Source organism: Equus asinus, chromosome 7, assembly GCF_041296235.1.
Source record: "Equus asinus isolate D_3611 breed Donkey chromosome 7, EquAss-T2T_v2, whole genome shotgun sequence".
Classification (NCBI taxonomy): domain Eukaryota; kingdom Metazoa; phylum Chordata; class Mammalia; order Perissodactyla; family Equidae; genus Equus; species Equus asinus.
Genome location: NC_091796.1, coordinates 73,900,120 through 73,913,944, shown reverse-complemented (window position 1 = coordinate 73,913,944; position 13,825 = coordinate 73,900,120). Strand labels below are relative to the sequence as shown.

The 13,825-nt window shown below is 42.3% G+C and overlaps 1 protein-coding gene across 2 annotated transcripts in view; it reads left to right on the top strand.

Annotated features, from left to right (window-relative positions):
• The first annotated feature begins 3,199 nt into the window (after positions 1 to 3,199).
• The window catches only part of ESR2 (estrogen receptor 2), a 66,771-nt gene continuing 56,145 nt past the window's right edge, over positions 3,200 to 13,825 (top strand). Inside the window, exons 1-3 of one of the 2 annotated variants that reach the window (XM_070513763.1) lie at positions 3,200 to 3,286; positions 3,940 to 4,258; positions 11,585 to 11,747. The gene's annotated coding sequence lies outside the window, so the exon portion shown is untranslated. The remainder of the gene's footprint in view (positions 3,287 to 3,939; positions 4,259 to 11,584; positions 11,748 to 13,825) is intronic. The other variant, XM_044773724.2, reaches the window with a different exon arrangement.

The window sequence follows — 13,825 nt, the reverse complement described above, 5'->3', positions numbered from 1 at the left end:
CAAATATGCCTCAGTTTACACAGCAAACAAGAAAAGCATCACAGGGTAACAGTGGAGAAAGCCGGGGACTAGCAGGTAGGTAGACAACATTGGGTTGGAACTTTCACTCTGCCACATGCACACGAGTGACCTTACAAAAGAAACGTCATCTCTCTGAGCCTCAGTTTCCCCATCTAGAAAGCAGGGACAGCCACAGGGGAGTTATGAGGATTAAATGAAATAAAAATGAGCCAACCTGTGCAAGCCTGCCTACTGTGGCACCCGGACTGGAAAGATGCATACAAGTTAGGTTCATTTTTTATTTCCACGAAAGACATGGCCCTAAAGAGCTCTACCCAAATTCAGCTTTCAAATATCAAGTTCTGGTTTACGAACCCTAGTTTATGAGCAGCTGAGATAACCTCTGACCTATTGCCTTAGTAATCCCGCCTGTCCAATTCGGCACCACCAAATAAAGGTTTTATTGAAGGAGCAACAAGTCTTTCCTTCTCTTTTACTAATTCTGTAAGTTTAGGGCTTCATCTCTCAGATCCTCTTAAAACAGACCAATTTATACCCACATAATATGAAGAACGAGCCTGATGCTGTTACACACCAGAGCAGGTGAGAGCACCCCAGGACCTCAATACTCCACATGGCCTCAGGCTCAGAAGAGAAATAATGACAATCCAAAGCCATCCTGTAGCATGACACTCTTCTAGTCATTGTAGGATCCTCCCTCCTCTCCACTTTTCAGCATCGGCTTTTGCTTTCTTGCCTTCTACAGGGTTTTATTTGCTTCTTCTGCCTCTTGGTAGTTTCTTTGCTACAGAAAATCCTCTCCTTGCCCTCTGATCTTCCCAAGTTGAAGCCTCCAACAGGTACCTGTTGAACGCCTGGGTTGTACGAGGTGGATGCGATGGGTACTACGCTACCGTAGGGGATGCTTGAGATACAAGACGGGCACTGCACAATCCCAGCGCAGGCAGTGTGGACAGGTAGGATGAGGGCTGTGCGGGAGGCAGTGTGTACGTTCCGCTGGGCTGTCACGGTGTTCACTTTACTCAGGCTTATGACTTTGGAAGGGGTAAGACTTCACTAGACAGAGAAGGGGCAGGATGAGAGGATGAGGAGGGTGCACCCTGATGGAGAGGCCTGCCTTCCTCCTACAGCACAATGTACCTGTCCGACGCTGACTTCCTTTGCTTTCCCAGGTGACATTTAGCTCATCTTGCAAGCTCATCTTATTAATGTAATCATAAATGCTAGTAAATTAATTAATATTACCCATCATATATAACATCATTGAATTGTAACAATCCAATGCTTTAACCCCAAAGGATGACTGAGTGGCGAGGACTTCAGGCCCTGTTGCAGCGTATTTTGGGGGAAGGAAGGCCTTTTGATGTCACACTATGTGGGTGCTTCCTTAAGCAGGTCATGAGTGAGGTGGAAACGAGACTGGGACCCTGCTGAGCAGAGGCACGACCCTCAGCACTAGATTTCAGGGTGCTTTTTGGTCTAGCCATGGTATTACCCATCTCAAGAATCCCTTCTTAGTTTTGAGTATGGTTCAGGTAGAGCTGGAGTAATCCCCCTCCCCACTCACTGCATTAAACGGGGTGAAGGTTCTATCCCTAAGGTACCGTTATCTTTCCCCATCCACAGGGTGAGTCAGAAGGAAATGGACTCACTCCCGTTCATTCTCTTTGCTTACTATTTCCTGCATTGAGGTTTCCTTGTGTAACAAACAGCCTCTGTGGGTGTCTGAGGGTCTTTAAAAAGAGAACATGGTGAGAACACGACGTGAGTGGAACGTCTTCTGAAGGAAGCTTCGTGGCAAACGCGCCACTCTGGTTCCGGCCGAGCGCAGCTTTCCTCACGGGCAACAGGAGGCTTTGAGGGGAGCTCATCTGTAGGGGATGGAGGGGCCTGACATTTAAGCCCTCTTCACTTCCAACCGATTGCAGTCATGGTATGGAAGAAAGCAGAGTCTTGGGCTCTGGCCTGGGTTCAAGTCCTTCTCAGCCACTGCCTGGCCATTTTCTCAACCATAAAATGGGGATAATTAATCACAGAATTTTTCTCATAGGCGTGTGTATAAAATGAGATAATATGTAGAAAGTGGAGCATGGCTAAGTGCCCAGTGAGTGGTAGCTGTTTACAAAGCCATTTTTGCTATTGGGTTTCTGTCTTACTATGTGTGGCTTCTGGTAACTGATACAAGTTCTGTGAGCCTCAGTTTCCTCATCTGAAAAGTAGGGTCAATCTTCCCTGTGCGAGCCTTAGCACGCTCTCTGGAACGATGTGGATACTTGATAGATGTCGGTTTCCTTCACCCTCACATCATCTTTGTCTGCCTGTTGGCTGATGACTGTAATTCCTTCATTATAATTTCCTTGCCAGAGCTATCTTGTTAACAAGTAAGTACCACCAAATGGAACTGATTTTTTTTAACCATCATTTAAAATTTTCTCCTTAAGGTGGAAAGAAGGAAGGAGTACGTGAGTACTGGCTACCTGGAGAGACACCCAGGAGAGGGAACAGGCAATCTGAGACTGTCAAAGATAAACATCTTGTCCTCCACAGTGCTTCACTGGGTGGATCTGGTCAGCTACACACCCTCCTGTCCAAACTCACTTCTCTGCCTCAAGGATCACGAAACTCTCCCTTACAACTTGAGAGAATCTAGGAGTCTCGGCTTTAATGAAAAATCGGGAGGAGGGAGTAAGTATTTTTGATAACTATTGTTTGTAAAGTTGAGCCTGTCTCCAGCACCTGTGGACCTTGCTCTTATAAACCCACAGCACACTAGAGTCCCTCTAGGCTATTTTTGGCTAAACCCCAACACCTGAGGCTGGCATTGTAAAAGTTTCCCTCTAAATGCCCCTTTGGTCTTCCTCTACCAGAGACCTAGAGTCACAACCAGGTCAAGAACCATGTCCCTTATGCCATGTGTATGGATAGTTTAATGATTGATTAGGCACAAACGTGGCACTGGGGTCTCACAATGGCTTATGGGACATCTGCTACTTTCCTTTTGATTTTCACCATCATTGGCTGCCCTAAAGCCCACTGCTTCTTAGCGACTGTCATATGGTCCTAACTCACACTGTGGGCTTTTTCGGCGGGTGGGGGGCCGGGGAGATGAGAGCTTGGGGACCCTGCAGAGCCGGATGAACTGCAGCTGCCACCAGGGGGCGCTCGCCAGTGGCGTGAGCTCGACCAAGCGCCCGAGGCGGGCGGGCGAGGGGAGAACCGCCACAGCAGAGGCACAGGTTTTCCCCTGGGTGCTTCCTGGCCGTAGGTGAGTTTGAGGAGGTCCCTGGCATCTTTGCTCTAACACGAAAGGCCTTCCTAGTCAGCTCCTGAGAGCTGAGAACACACACCCTCCACCTCGAGCCAGGGCAGTGTGGCTTTGCCTCTCTAGGAGACGAGGTTGTGCTCACTGCTGGTGATTGGGCGAATCCAGAGTCTCTAGTTTCACCACTAGATTCTTAAAAGTCAGACTTCTATATTTAATGACGCCGAAGCATCCAGCCCCTCTCAGACCCACGTGGGTCAGGGTCTAGGGACGCGATCCTCAAAGTGTGGTCCCGAGCCCGGCAGCATCAGTTTCAGCATCACTCCGGACCTGGTTAGAAATGCACATTCTCAGGCCCCGCACCAAACCTAAATGCGAGACGGGGTCGGGGGCGAGGAGGCGGGTAAAGGGCGCCGTCTGTGCTGTGCTACCCCTGAGGGTGACTGTGAGGGGCTCGAGGGTGACAGCCCTACCCTAGGGCTTCCCCCTTCGCCCAGGCGCGTGTGGATCAGGAGGCAGGGAGTCCAGGTCCTCCGAGATCTCCGTGCCGCTGGCTCGGTGGTCACGTGTGCTCTTGGATATTTTCCCCCCACCCCCCTCCTGGGTCTTTAAAAGGAAGAAGAGGCTCTTCCTTAAGTCGTTTGTGATCTTCGCAGTGTCTCCAGAGACTGGCCGTTTTGACAACCACTCCCTCGCCCCTGCTGCTAGGCCGCTGGAAGCGCCGAGGCTTCGAGAACCGCCTGTGGAAATTTGCAGGGTGGAGAGGAGGCGCGGGAGCCCGGCCAGAGGGGGGCCATCCTGGGCTGCGACTGGCATCTCATGCTGCGGGCGAAGGCCGGCGATCCGGGTCCGGGCTGCGCGAGGCGCGCTCTCTCTCCGTGGCTGGTGGCCGCGGGCCGGGTGCGGGGAACAGAACTACCCCAGGAAAAGCACGTGTGCCTTTTAGAGATTGCTAGGCCAGTGTTTACCTGCAAGGTAAGTGCCCCTTCGCTCAAGGTGTGATTTAATTCTCTGATTTTCTGTTTGAAATCTCTGGGATGATTGTGCTAACATACATGTCTTTTTAAAAGGAAAAACTCCTCTGGGTTTTCTCTCTGGATTTCCTGACAGTGGGGGAAATGTGACAGTGGGAAAGTTGGACGAGGCCCTTCATTCTTGAGTTTTGTAGGCCTGGGAAGATGTATCAGGCAGGTGACCAGTGCTTTAAAATGCATTAACTGGCATTCCTAAGTCATATCAAAAAGTACAGCTACTTCTTTCCCGGGCAGACTGAGCAAAATTAAGATCTGGTCTGGGTTTTTTGCTGAAGAGGAAGCCACCTGCTGCTCTCTTAACCCTTCGTGTTATCTTTCATGCCAGTTCATATTGAAAGCATAGAACTGAGTTATGGGAATAGTATTTTTGTGAAAAACAAAACTTTGGATGAGTGGATTTCTTAGGGAAGTAAGGTTGACTCAATTTTACTAGCTTTTCAAAAGCAACTTGGTGCTTCAGTGTGGTACACAACACTTCAGAGGAAAGCGTTTGCCTTATTTTGTTAGATTTCTAGTATTTACATGAACATTCCATTACGAATTTTTACTTTTGTTGTAAGTTTCGAAACTCACAGTGGCTATTTTCCTTTAGGTCTGGGGAAAGATGTTTGTTATTTAAAAAGTGAACATATGTACTCGCTTCAGCAGCCCATATGCTAAAATTGGAACAATACAGAGAAGATTAGCATGGTACAACTAGGATATACAGCTATATACTGGGGCTGTGGGGATAAAAAAAAGTGAAACGAAAGGTTTGTGCCACGAGTATTGTAAGAAGTAAATACGCCATGACTATGAAAAAAAACGACTCTCTGACTCCTATGTTTTCTGCAGAAAATCTGTATGTTTCTGCATACGTTCGAGAAGAAGGAAAGTGTAAGACTCTGTTCATCAATAGGTGTTAAAGCGTAAACCTTAGGATTCCATTTTACATTCAAGCCTTGTTTTTTCAGTTGACTTACTGAAACATTCTTATTTCAAAAGCAGCCAGTCTCCTGTAACACTTAAGAACTGTAAGTCTCTGCAATCAATTAAAAACACATTTAGTACACATTTCATAGTGGTTCTGAGGGACTTGAATGAATCTAATCACTTTTTACATTTCTCAATTCATTTATAATATGGAACAGGTAAAAGTAGTAAATTCAATGCTTAAAAATCCAATTAGCACTTAATAGATATTGATATGCCCATTTTTAAGAATGACTGCAATTTTCTATGGGTATCCAACAGGTAATGATTCAAAATACATCTTGTAATAATTTTAGTTCATATTTTGAGTCATTTTATATAATACCTATAAATAATAAAATAGTTATATAAAAGACTGAAGGCTTGAGTCATTTACTGACAAGTTTTTTGATAATTACATTTAAAACCCTTGAGACATGTACTCTTGATGTTAGGCTGCATAATTCAGTGCCTAGCATTAATTTTAGACATCATGCTGTTAGTTTTAGATATAATAGCATTTTTGAAAAGTCAAACTTATTGCAGTATAAAATCTAGCCTCTTCAGGTGAGGCACTCTGTGAATTCTGACAGTTGCACACAGTTGAATAATCCCTTCAGTCGTCAAGATATAGATCAGTTCCACCACTCCCAATAGCCCCTCTGTGCCTTTGGAGTCAACCCTCTCAGCCCATCCCCAACCCCTGGAAATCACTGATCTCTTCACTGATTTTATAGGTTTGCTCTTCAGTATATTTTTACCTAGAAATAATTATCTTGCTTTGCTTTTCTCAAAAGAAGACCCCAGTTCCCCCTTTTTGTTGGGGTGAGTCAGGTTGTGGTATTTTTGTTTTAAGCCTATATACTTTGGGATAAATTGAGGCAAGAGAAAGCTATTTTGCAAGTGGGAAACTAGAGACTTAGACTGTGTTAAATTCATATTGGGCTAATAGTTTTCATTCCTAGCAAATTTGTATTCCATTCTGGTTTAAGCCTTTGGTTATGGTGTGCATCATGAGTTATCCCAAACTGAAATACAAGGTTGTTTAGAAAATATTTATTTATATTGTATTAACAGAATGTATTGTTCCTTTATAATCTTGGCATTTAAAAAATACTTTTATTATACTTGAGATTAAGAAACTTCCCTGAAAATTACATATTATCCAATAGTGAAGAACAAAAGAATGATTGAAAATGACAATTTCAAGACATTTCCAGTAAAACATAGAGTGATTGTAACTGCTTAAGTTAAAATACTCTCCTTAATAGGAACTAAGGTCTATGCCCAATTTATTTGTAGATGTCAGGGTTTTTTCATTTCTGTGCTTTGAAATCTAGATTTTCTTGTGGGACACAGATTCACTATCTTTTGTAAACTAATATTTTTTACTGTTTGATATATTGTTCAATTTAGTAAACGGGAGCTTGTTATTGTTAGGCACTCCTAATAAAGATATGTCAGATGATGTCTTTTTTCCTTTGTGCTATGAAAAACAAGAACCTGTATTTTAAATACTCAGTTTACCTTTCAGAGATCTACGTGGCAGTTACTAGGCTGTGCAGAGTGGCAAGTTTATGAGGCACAAGCAAACCAGATGCTTGGCGTTCCCAGCCGGAGCTGTTATGGCCCTTTGTAATTAAGGGCTTTTAGCGGGGAATCTTTGTGTGGGTGTAGAGTGAGGGTCACCTGGAAAGAAAGATTACTGGACTTGTGTATGTTTCCTCAAAGCAGGACTGCAACCTTTTGTTGGTAAATGTTTTGTGTTCAACTGTCAAACCCAGCACTGGCGGGGAGTTGAGCATATTCAGTTTAACTTCTGCACCGGTCAGATCCTCTTGAATCTCTTCACCCACCGCTCTCCCCAACGCTGCCCCAAATGCATCTTTGAATATGGTTCCATTTCCTAAGAGTGGAGCGTTGTCTCTGACTGCTGGTGTCAGGAAGGAGCAGAGACTGGCTGGTAAGAGAGAAGATTCCCGCCTTAGCATGTGAGACCCCTGGGGCTGATGCTCTGTCCCCTTCTATTCAAGCCCTTAGAATTCTGCTTCCTATCCAGCTCAGTGAGCGCCAGTGGGCTACCAGGGGAACTAGGGTTTTCTCATTTCAGAAGATAGCTGTAACATGTTCTTAAGAGTTGCATGTGAATCAATTATTAATGATCAGTTCTATGGTGATTTTGGAGTGTTTTTTCCTTATTGCTAATAAGTATTAAGTTGACTGAAAGCATTAATATTTTGTTTTAGAAAAGGTACATTTAAGGCCAATGATTGGCAAACAGGCATTTATACACCTCAAGGATGCTTGATACTTAAGAAATATTTATCTTTTCCACAAAATTCCTTCTAGTGTCTGCTTTGTGTGTGTGATGGACTTCTGTGGGACACATAAATGTGGGGTGTTGAACTGAATGCTTGGGAAAGTGTGATGGGCAGGCTTGAGAATACAGAATAAGGAGAATGTGGCATTTTGTGCTCCATACAGTGCTAACAGGCTACCAGCAGCCCAGCTATTTGGACTGGTGGTGAGGGACTGTCAAATGGAAGTTAAGAAAGTAAAATTAAGAGGCAAAAATCTTCAGGGTGGCCATAAAGATATTTTAACTTAAATTGTCTAGAAATTTTACCCAACACTAAAGATGTGTTCATCAGCATGCCAATAGACTGACTTCATCCTCTTGGATATGTAATAATACCTTACAAGATGCATTCACATACATCATTTCACTTCATCCTCCAAGCATGTGAAAGGCTGCAGCTCATGTTAGGTACTGTCTCTACTGAGGAAGATGTGGAGGCTCGGGAGTTTACGTGATTTGTCTAAGATCACCTGGCTTCAGGCAGAGCTGGGACTAGGACTCCATGTCCTGCTCTGTCCACTGGGCCAGAATATACTGAAAGCAGGCCTGCCAGGGACTGCCCTCCTAGTCTTTAACTGGACGTGATCGGTACTTTGATAAAATCAGTCTACTCTTTCTAGAATGTATTTTTGCCATTTCTAGAGCTGCCTTCTTCTTCTTCAAGGAATCACTGTCAATATTTGCAGTTTTATAAACCATTTTTTCTAAGAGCCATAATGTGTTCCCCAGCCAATCTGTTAGAACACTGTGTATAATCAATGTGTACAGAAAGCTTTCCCGCTGAACACAGACGTGACTGGACAGGGTTCAACACAGCTGTGTGTGCTGGGGGTGGGAAAGGAGAGAAGTCTCTGGACAGAGACAAGGGCAATTCATCACGAAGGATTATGGGCCAACTATTGTAGGCTACGGTGACTAATTAAAGAAAATTGACATGCAGAGAAATGATTAATTCTCAGAATCAGGATGTCCGGGTGCATGTTGTTTTGTTGGCCAGGTGCAATTCCATGCCTGCCAGGCCCAACAATTAAACTGTGTGGAGACTCTGTTTCCTTGTTGTACCAGATATTGTGGTCACTGATGCTTGGGTGTTCAAACGAATGTGTTGAGAAAATCTTGTCCTACTATGTTGAAGAAATTTGCTCTTTTGGGGATTCTTTCCTTCAACCAGTTTATATTCCTGTTTTAGAGGAGGACTACTCAAGTAACCAGAACAGGTCCGTTTTTCACTTTTATAGACCTCCAGTGGAGAAGACCTCCCCTTTACTACCTGCTCACCCGTTTCCCATGTCTACTGTGATGATTTAAGTTCATCACCCCTTGTTGCGTCTTTGCTTAAGAAAAACCCTTTCCATCGGCTACAAGTTACCAATTATCTAAGATGCCACTGAGAAATAGTTGTCACATAAATCTGGATACATCTAAAGGATATCCAACCGAAAAGCAACATAGCCTTTGAATCACTGTCCAGCCACTAGTTCTCCCACATTCATTGTTACTGTACTGGGGATGTACTGTGGAAATTCTAGAGACGTTGATTGGTGTATATCTGCAAAAATCCATATTTTCTAAGCAAAGTCACTGTGGCACCTGACTGTTGCCTGGATGAATCCTGGCGTTTGCCATTTGGTGGTGTGTGTCTGACAGGTCATTTCAGCATTTCTGGGCTGAGAATGAGCATTTCAGTTGCAGGTGAAAATGAGTGAAGGAGTTGATTCTCTGCTCCTGAGAGAGATGTCATATTCATTTTAAATTGTGGGTTCCTTTTCCAGTTGGATAAGTCGGAAGCACTGTTTCAAGTTCATGAATTTCCATGCTACATTCATCACTTTGTTCCAGTAGATGCTTTATGTCTTCAAGAGGGCTAATGAAGGGAAGAGACAGCAGTGGCTTCTGATAGTTTGGTGTATTGGCTTTGCTGAGCTACTTATGCTAACATGCTAAATACATTTCTTTTGGGCAATGTAAATTTGAAACAACATGAAATTCAGTAAAGTCTTGATTGACCAAAATGTTCAGAGAATGATTTTTTGTTTAAACATTTTATTTGATTTTTCCATTAATTGGGTATTAGATTGAAGCCTCTTGTTCAAATTCCTATTCTAATATTCACTGCTTTCCTGCTTCCTAATTTCCTGAATATAATTTAATCTTCATTTGATGGCTGAGAGTGTTGAATTTATCCTGATATAAGTTTTCTTTGAACAGTACTCTGCATAAGAAAGTTGGTGTCCTCACCACAGTGACCACACTCACCTTTGGATATGCTTTTTATGTATTAAATTGGGTAAACCATCTAGTTGCCGTATGCTTTTTTTTAAGTTCAAGAAATGTAAAATGTAATTATTACCTCCAGGTTACATTTTCTTATGCATAAATATAGCTCCTTATGCGTGTTAGGGTAAGAATTGTACTCTCAGTTGTTATAATGTATACTGTTTGAGTTATGCTGTTAAAGTACTTTAAAGGTCTTTTGATGACACATTTGTCTACATAAGATAGGCTCAGATCATATAGTAAAACAATGCACTAAAATACAGTTGGCAAGGTACAATATTGAAGACACAAACACAGTGAGCAGGTGTATGTATAGGTGGATTGAACAGGAGAGATGGTTTCAGGACAACTTGAGGGATAAATGCTTCCTAACAATACTCAGTCCTGGAGCTGCCATCTAAAGGTTACTGATGACCTAATTACCAACTCCTGTGATCTCTCCTACATTCAACCACTCGCTCTAACCTGGGTCATTTCCATGGTTCTGTAAATGTTTTCAAGCAACTCTGTTTAAAACCTTTCCTTGATAGACAAAATGTGGTGTATAGATACGATGGAATATTATTCAGTCTTAAAAAGGAAGGAAATTCTGACATATGCGACAATGTGGATGAACCTTGAGGATATTATGGTAAATGAAATAAGCCAGTCATGAGAAGACAGATACTGTATGATTCCACTCATATGAGGTACTGAGTAGTCAAATCCATAAAGACAGGAGAATGGTGGTTGCTAGGGGTTGGGGTCGGGGGAGCTCTTGTTAACAGGTGTAGAGTTTTAGCTTTGCATGATAAACATAATTCTGAAGATGGGTTGCAGAACAGTGTGAATGTACTTAACACTACTGTCTGTACACTTAGAAATGGTTAAGATGGTAAATTTTATGCTATGTGTATTTTACCACAATTAAAAAGTTTGGAAATGGCTATTTTTGACAATAGTTAACACTATATGCTTTATACTGCATATTTTCTATTAGGAGTCAGCAGTTGTATATATTGATTGGGAATCTAAGTAATTGAAATATGAAATTCTGTACTCATGATTAATAAGAGCACATAGATATTTTTTAAAAACCCAAACTTCCTTGATCCTATATTCTCCTCCAGCTGCCATTCTCTCTCCTGTCCCTTGTGGTCAATCCATGTTCATTAGAAGTGGTGGCAACTCTGTATTAGTTCCTTATTCTACCCGCTCCATCCTGCCTCCCTGACCAGGCACAGGAGCCACACATTTCCTCATATTCTCTCCTTACAGCAAATATTTATTGAGTTGTAGTGGAAGGTGAATAAAATATAATGTGTCTTCAAGGAGCTTAAAATCTAATTGTACTTACTTCTTCCTTGACCACCCCACCTCTACCATTTCCAAGAGGGGTTCAATGTAGTTCTAATCTAAGAAGAAGGAGTAAGTTTATATGTAAGTAACTACAGGGGTGCCAAGAGTGAAAAAAGTGCTGAGGCGTACAATGCCCTCCAATTCACAGCACACTTTCCATATTTCTTAGGGATGCGGCAGGTTTTTTGTGGGAAAATAGCAGGAGGTTAGAGTGGAGTGATGGGTTGGGGCAGCGGAGTGGAATGGGGCAGCATCGAATGCTAGAAGAGCATGGCTTATTACAGAGGCTAGTGGGAAGCAGAGGACTGATCAGAACTGAGTTTTAAGATGTTCGTCTGGCAGCTCTATGGATCTGGAGAAGGAGCTCACTAGGGACGAGGAGCAGTAAGCAGCCTGTTACAGATGAACAACTGAGAAGTAATGAGAGCTTGCTCAGGTGATGGCAAAAGACAGAACAAGGGAAAGGCACTGTGGAGAAAACAACAGTGTGCCTTGGTGATTAAAGGTAAGTAGATGAAGGGGAGAAGTCACAGCTAACTGTAATGGGCTTTGTTATTAACACAAATAAGGAATAAGGAGTGGTTTGGGGGAGGAAAATGATGAATCTTACCTTGGATATTGTATTAATTATATATTGCTGTGTAACAAATTATCATAGAATTTAGCTGTTTAAAGCAGCAAGCATATATTATCTCATACAGTTTCTGAGAGTCAGGAATCCAGGAGCAGCTTAGCTGGAAGGTTTCAGTTTCAGTCTTCTCATGAGGTTGCAGTCAAGATGTTGGCCAGGGCTACAGTCATCTGAAGGCTTGACTGGGCCTGGAAGAATCTGGTTCCAAAATATCTCACTCACATAGTTTGGCTGGAGGCTGTAGGTCTTTGCTGGTCATTGGCAGGAGGCCTCCAATAAGGCTGCTTGAGTGTCCTCACAATATGGCAGCTACTTTCCCTAGAGTGAGTGATCCAAGAGAGCAAGCCAGGATGAGGCTGCACTGCCTTTTATGGCCTACCATCCCTTCTGCCATAATTTATTCATTAGAAGTGAGTCACTAAATCTAGCCCATACACAAGGGGGAGGTTAGGCTCCACCCTTTGAATGGAGGGGTGTTGAAGAATTTGTGGAGATATTTGTAAACCACCACAGATGTATCATGTTTTGAGGATGAACAGACTGAACATTCCAATGAAAATGTCAGGAGGAAGGAATTGGGGGCTTTAGAGAGCCAAGTTGCTACATATGGAATAGGTGACAGCTGGAGCTGAAAATACTGAAGATGGCAGGTTTCTTTACCTAATGATCTCAGTCAACCAGTCTCATTATTAATGGTCATTGTTCTCTTTTCCAGATTATATTATCCCAGTTATGCTAACCTTTTTTTTTTAAAGGTTTACATTTTTAATTTCTTGTCTTATTTTGTGTTTTTTCTCCAAAGCTTCTTATCATGAAAAAATTCAAACTTACAGAAGAGTTGAAAGAGTGGTATAGTGAATGTCCATATGTGCACCATCTAGATTCAGTAAATGTTAACATTTGGACTTATTTGCTCTATCTTTTTAGCTATCTATGTATCTATCTAATCCATCCAATTTTTTTTTCCTGAACTATTTATTAGGTGGCATTCTTTTGTAAAGAAGGGTTTCCCCTCGACCTTGGGACAAACTACAGATCCTCTTAAAAAGGCAGGGTACAGGTTTAATTCTTTTGCCTTAATTACTAATTTTCAGAACAAGGAACTGATGTAACAATCACTTACAATGGTACTAAATGATTCTCTTTTTCTTTTTTTCCTTTTCTCTATCACTATGGACTCATAGTCCAAAGGGTAAAAGCATATGTCATTTTGCTATACATTGCTGAATATCCATAGAGGTTGTGCCATTCTGCTCTCCCACCAGCAGTGTAGGAAAGAGTCCCTGTTTTTCCACAGTCTCACCAACAGAGTCAAATATTTGAATTTTTTCCAAACATGATAAGTGATAAATGGTATCTTGGTGTAGTTTTAATTTGTATCTCTATTATGAATGAGATTGAACATCTTTTTAAGTGTTTTAAGAGCCATTTGCTTTCCTTTTTCTGTCTGTCTGTGTCTTTTGCCAATTTTTCCCATGAAGTTTTGGTCTTTTTAAATCTTAATTTATGAGTTCTCTCTATATACTAGGGAGATTAGCCTCTTATTTCTAATATAAATTCAGATTATTTTTTTTCCAATTTGTCATTAGTCTTTTGACTTTGCTTATGGTATTTTTATGATATGCAAAGATTTATGTACTGAATTTACTGGTCATCTTTTTATTGAGCCATAGTTAAGAAGGTTTTCCCCACACTCGTGTTACAAAGAGATTTGCCTGTGTTTCCTTCTAGTACCTGTGCAGTCCCCTCCCTCCTCCACCCCTCCCTGTGCCTTTTCTCTCCCTCTCCTACCCTGCCTCCCCTCTCCCTCCCTCTCCCTCCTCCTTCCATTTCTCCTTTAACATTTGGATCTGTGAACCATGTGTTGTTTATTCTGGTGTATGTTCCTTTTCCACTGGCAATTCTGTTGTCCAACGTTTTCCCACTGATTTGAGATACTACCTTTATCATGT